General features: G+C 41.2%; 1 non-coding gene across 1 annotated transcript; it reads right to left on the bottom strand.

The window, feature by feature from the left end:
- Positions 1 to 1,908: 1,908 nt before the first annotated feature.
- trnav-aac (transfer RNA valine (anticodon AAC)) lies at positions 1,909 to 1,981 on the bottom strand. Its single transcript has one exon. It is a non-coding gene; the product is annotated as a tRNA-Val (tRNA).
- Between the last annotated feature and the right edge of the window lie 4,506 nt (positions 1,982 to 6,487).

The raw sequence follows: 6,487 nt of genomic DNA, 5'->3' as shown, positions 1-6,487 counted from the left end.
TAAAGGCATAAAGTGCTAAAGCTAAGAAATAACAGAGCTTTTATAAGATTCTCATTCAGTCTCAAATTGAATATTGATTGGGATTTGAACTGCTGGGTTCAGGTTCTGTTGAAGATTTGGCTGCAGGTTCAGTTCTGGGTCACAGCCTAACATGATGTATTCAGACACAGACACCCACGCAAACTCCTCCCCACTTTCATCCTGAGCTGACCACAAGATCCTGTAATCATCACAAATTGACTAATTATCACAAATTAATTAGCTTCCCACCTCTTATAGGTATCTGCTGCTCCAACTCCAAGCCTCACTCATCGAACATGACTCAGATTCAGGGCTATGATGGGGACTCTACACTGAGGATAGCTACACAAAATTGCCACCACCTTGCCTCTGATTCCAGCCGCTATCAGTTTCTAAGTATACAATTCTGGGCATTACACTTCAGAAAAGATGTGAAAGCATTGGAGACAGTGTGTAGAAAAGGCATACAAATATATTTTCAGGGTTGAGCAACTTGAATTATGTAGATAGATTGGAGAAGTTGTCACTTTCCTTACACAAGCAAGCAGTTTGTTAATGTGTTCAAAATCAGGACTGTCTAGACAAAGTAGATGGAGTGACGCTGTTCTCGTTGGCCAAACTGTCAAGAGCCAAAGGGCATCAATTGATTAGGATCTGGAATATGCCACCTCAGAGTGATCAGGGCAGATGCATTCAGGGATTTCAAAAGAGAATTGGATAATTCAATAAGAGCAAAGGATTCAGGGCTCAAATCAAGTTACCATAGTTTTTTCAGACCACAAGGCTGCTGTGTCTCATTAGAGAGAAACAATTGATGGTGATTTAACCTGACAGCCACTATACCTTGGGTGATGGGAGAGGTTGGGAAGGAGAGTCCTTCATGTTAACCTCAGCTGGTATGGGGATTTAACCCATGCTGTTGGTATCACCCTGCTTCGTAAACCAACCATTCAGCCAATGAGCTAAACTGACTCTATTTCAGAGTTATAGAGAGAGGATGGGATCTTGGCCTGCTTGAGTTATTCCAACTAATGGATTGAACCAGGCCACATCCCAGGGCTACTCATTTACTTTCTTAGCGTCTACCTCTATGCTCAACAGCGTGGGATAATGTTGAAATAATGACCGAAGTTAGTGAGTGATGAAGAAAGCCTCTTTATTCAACAACTGCAGTAGCGGCGATGTAATTCTGAAATACAATTCTGACAGTAACTTCTTTATTCACAGTTCTTACATATATTACATTTCTATCATTATGGTTTGTCACATTGTTTTATCTATTGTCCATAAAGGTTTGCGTGACTTCTGTCCTGCGGAAACAAGAGATGGTTTAAACATTTGTTAAATGGTGGCTGTTACTTCTAATGGAATTAAGGGGTGGAATGGTGGTTCAGTGGTTACCACTGCTGCCTCACAATGTCAGGACCAGGGTTTGATTCCCATTTCGGGTGACTGTGTGTGTGGAGTTTGCACATTCACCCTGTGTCCGTGCAGGTTTCCTCTGGGTGCTCCAGTTTCCTCCCATAATCCAAAGATATGCTGGTCAGGTGAATTGGCCATACTGATTAGATTAGATTACTTACAGTGTGGAAACAGGCCCTTCGGCCCAACAAGTCCACACTGACCCGCCGAAGCGCAACCCACCCGTACCCCTACATATACCCCTTACCTAATACTATGGGCAATTTAGCTTGGCCAATTCACCTGACCCGCACATCTTTGGACTGTGGGAGGAAACCGGAGCAACCGGAGGAAACCCACGCAGACATGGGGAGAACATGCAAACTCCACACAGTCAGTCGCCTGAGGCGGGAATTGAACCCAGGTCCCTGGCGCTGTGAGACAGCAGGGCTAACCACTGTGCCACCGTGCTGCCCCCAACAAAGCAGTTTCTGCCCAGTTTCGAACTGGGGACCTTTCGCGTGTTAGGCGAACGTGATGACCACTACACTACAGAAACAAGCCCATAGTTTTAGTTGCATCAGTCAGGGGTAAATATAAGGTAGGGGAATGGGTCTGGGTGGGTTACTCTTTAGAGGGTGAGTGTGGACTTGTTGGGTCGAAGGACCTGTTTCATACTGGAGAGAATCAAATCTAAGAATGTCAGTTTGGTTTGAACTTGCATAATTAAGAGGTGTTAGTCATTTTGGTCTTTTAAGTTAGTGAAAGTACTAGGCCTATATGTTAGATATTATATATGTTATATAAATAAGTTAAAATTATACATATACTTAATATATAAATAAAGGATATTAAACTGATTGCCACAACTAGGTCGTGAGGTCTGTTTACTATTTGCTGGTGTGCGTTTCATTCATTCGTGCAGTATCACAGAGGCGCTGTTTTGACAGTAAAGGGGACAGTAGCCCTGTTTAATGTATTTACCAGTTGGTGAAACTGTTTGATGTTCTGTAATCTATTCAGGTCCTGAGAGATGGTTGGTCCGAGTTGATTAATATCATAATGTTTCCAAAGTTTCAGTTGAGTCGTGGAGCCATGGTGGTGGAGGTATTGCTTTTGTATAGGTTAGTAGTCTTTGATATTTATTCCGACATAGCTTTTAATGTAAATAGGCCTGATAAGGGTCAAAGGTATGAAGGAGCAGTAATGGACTTGGAAGGAATGTTTTAATGTAGTCTATTTTGCAATTGTAAAATGTACTAAAAAATTAGGTTTATGAACGAATGAATAAAAACTCATCATAGTAAATAATGGGTTGCTAAAGGGTTTTGAATGAATGAATGAATGAGTGAGTGAATGAATGAGAACGCTGTATTAGAGAATATAGTGAGCTGAGTGAATGAGTTAGTGAAGATACTTATAACACAACATCTCACACCAGTACCAATGCTTGTCATGCCTGTATTGACATGCCATGCCAAGCCTATTAGAGTACTGCCACTTACATAGAAGCATTGAAAATAGGTACAGGAGTGGGCCATTTGGCCCTTTTGAGCCTGTCTACTTTGACTGTTAAGGTCAGGCATTTGTCCTAGGTCAGTTCTAGGAGCGGGCAGTGGTCAGTTCTGCAGGACCATCACAAGCAGAATCAGGTTGTATGTGCAAGGGACTGTCAGGTGCATCAGCTATGAGCCATGAGCAGCATGGTTTTTGGTTGGTGTACTATTACATTGCTGATAAGGGACAATGCTGGATTGTCAATTCTTGTCCTGATCCACATCAGCTTTCAAAAAATGTCATGGATGCATGAGGTATCAGTCTTTTGGCAAATAGCTACTGAGCGTTGCTGTGATCTGGGAATAGCACATGGCAAGGTAAAGCTCGAATTGGACAAGAGATATACTGTACAAGCTGGGTCAGTAGTTAATGAGGAGAGTTTAAGATACAGTGAGAAATCTCACAAGGCTTCAGGGCAAAACCCTCCAATAAACTCATCACAATGCACACTTAGCCCAAGAAAGTACGCTTCAGCTCTGGGTTACTGGCTAACCTTTGTTTGCTGGTATCTTCTACTTGGCAAATTGGTCATCCTTTGACTTATGACATGCATGACAATTCATCATTGAAAGAAAGTCAGTATACATTTTTATGGGTGGCACGATGGCTCAGTGGTTAGCACTGCTGCCTCACAGCACCAGGGTCCCTGGTTCAATTCCAACCTCAGGTGACTGTCTGTATGGAGTTTGTACATTCACCCTGTGTCTGCATGGGTTTCCTCCGGGTGCTCCGGTTTCCTCCCACAGTCCAAAGATGTGCAGGTCAGGTGAATTGGCCATGCTGGATTGCCCATAGTGTCAGTGCATTAGTCAGAAGGAAATGGGTCTGGGTGGGTTACTCTTTGGAGGGTCGGTGTGGACTGGTTGGGTCGAAGGGCCTGTTTCCACACTGAGAGAATCTAATCCTCAGAAGACCTGGGAGCTTGCATGTCTATAAGCAAAGTCAAGGTGTGAAAATGAATGTCATGTAGCAGCATAGATATGGATATGAAAGCACTCATTATTAAAGATCATTTGCAAAAAATACTGTAGCAAAAGAGAGCTTTGAGCAAAGCTGTGGCAGATTGGGAGTGATAATAGCAGACACAGTTGCACAAATTATAATAAAATACAAAGATGGTGAAGTGAATTCCCGATAGGAAAGACATTTTGTGGGTTAATCATCTAGGCTGAATTCTGACTTCAAGTATTTAAAGGCAAACGTTATACATAACATAAGGTTCCTTGGGTAAAGCAATAAATTGCAACATTAAACAATTTGTGATATACAACATTGCAATAACTGATTCATTCAAAGGAAAGAATTTGAAATCTTGAATTTGGTAATGTCTAAAAATATTGATGTTTTTCTGCTTATCATAACTTCTATGATTTTTAGACACATTAACTATTTGTCCATCCCTATTAATATAATTTGGACTGATGGCAGAAGTATCTTGCTGGCCGCAAGAATATTATTGACGCACAATCTGTAGTTTTGTTGCCACCTGTTTGAGTTCGAAAAATCTTGAATGGCACACGCACAGTTGTATTGGAACTTGGTGGATGACACATGGAGTATTGTATACAATTTTGATACCCTCACCAAAAGAAAGATATACTTTCCATAAAAGGGAGTGCAGCAGAGGTTGACCAAGCCTACTTCCGGGATTGGAAGGACTGCTTTATGAGATGAGCTTGAAGAAGTGTGCATCTATTCACTAGACTTTGAAAGGTGACTTCATTAGTGCTTACAATTTTTTTTAAAGGGGTTGACAGGGTGGATGTAGAAAGGATGTTCTCCTGGCTGGGATCAATAACAAGGGGCTTAGAATAAGGGACATGACATTTATGACTGAGATGAAGAAGAGTTTCTTCCCCTAAATGATTTGGAGATTCTGGAGTTGGACTGGGGTGTACAAAGTTAAAAATCACACAACACCAGGTTATAGTCCAACAGGTTTAATTGGAAGCACACTAGCTTTCGGAGCATCACTCCTTCATCAGATGATAGTGGAGGGCTTAATCCTAACACACAGAATGTATAGCAAAAATTTACAGTGTGATGTAACTGAAATTATACATTAAAAAATTGATTGCCTGTTAAGTATTTCATCTGTTTGAATACCATGAGCCCTCCATTATCACCTGATGAAGGAGCGATGCTCTGAAAGTTAGTGTGCTTCCAATTAAACCTGTTGGACTATAACCTGGTGTTGTGTGATTTTTAACTTTCATCTAAATGGTAATGCATTTTTTGGAATTCTCTACCCCATGTGTGCCATGGCATCATCCACTGATTCTATCAGCAAACACATCGACCTGGACCCAATATACCGGCCACTGCAGCGGACAGCAACTGACAACCGGAAGTGGCAGAGACAAGCCACTATAAATGTCGTAGAAACATGACAGAAGCGCTTCACTGGAGGCTCCCAAGCACTGAGGATGTCACCTAGAAAGGGGACGAAATGTTGGCAACAAAAATTCCCAGCTCGGCGAACAGAACCACAACATTGATTTGTATTGCTAATCATGTCTGGATATGGAAATAACAGAATAATATGATATTGAAGAAAATAATTGGTGGTGGTTGAGAATGATAGACTAGGCTTGAGGAGCTAAATGGCTTCTAGTGTTTCCACCTTAATAAGATGATAGGAGGAAGTCATGTGGCACAATAATGGCGTCCAACCTTTGGGTTAGAAACTCTGGGTTTGAGTTCTAGCTCCAGTACTTGTTGGTCATGAAAGGTTCTTTTGCAATGTGGCCTAACAAGTTGATTTTCAACCTGTAATTTCTTCCAATATGCCTGATGGGAGCCAGTTAAAGTGAGAGAGTGTCCTGGTCAGCCATTTTGTGAAAAGCAACAAGAACCAGTATTATATTTTGCCTGTATGGTTTGACCAATCTGATGGAAGTCCATGGCTCAACCTCAGGAAAACAAGGACAAGAGAAATTACAGATAAACATTTTACTCCACTATCCAAGTGTTTATATATATATTTTTAAAAAGTAGCAGTGGTCCAAGCACTGACATTTGAGGAGCACCAATGTTCAACATTGTCCAGTCTGAAAAAAGAACACTTTTTTTTAAAGGATGTGAAAGGATTGCCCAAGAAAACCCAATCTGTTTTATGTGACAATTGTGCATAGCCTATGCAGAGAACTGAAAAGTCTTGAAAAGAAATGTTGTGCCTATCTGTGCAAATAACAAAATGCTATTATTCTGTAGGCTGACTATATTGGCCTTAGACTGTCAATTGACACAAGGCTCCTGAAGATTCTAATGGCCAAGATATTCTGGTTTCCAGACAGTCAGAGACCATATATTCCCTAAAGGAGTGACTGGACATCTTCAGATTGCAACACTTTTGATTACTGGTTTTGTTAAAATGCTCAGAAAATGTCCCCAACTCTGAATTGGAAACTTCAGAGATTCTGTATTTGTTATCTTTAGTAGTTAGCCAGGAAAAGATAGAAGATTAACATCTGTTCTAACTCCTGAGTATTCATCGTTCACATTGAGC

This window comes from Hemiscyllium ocellatum, chromosome 12, assembly GCF_020745735.1.
Source record: "Hemiscyllium ocellatum isolate sHemOce1 chromosome 12, sHemOce1.pat.X.cur, whole genome shotgun sequence".
NCBI lineage: Eukaryota > Metazoa > Chordata > Chondrichthyes > Orectolobiformes > Hemiscylliidae > Hemiscyllium > Hemiscyllium ocellatum.
This window is presented reverse-complemented; position numbering and strand designations above follow the sequence as displayed.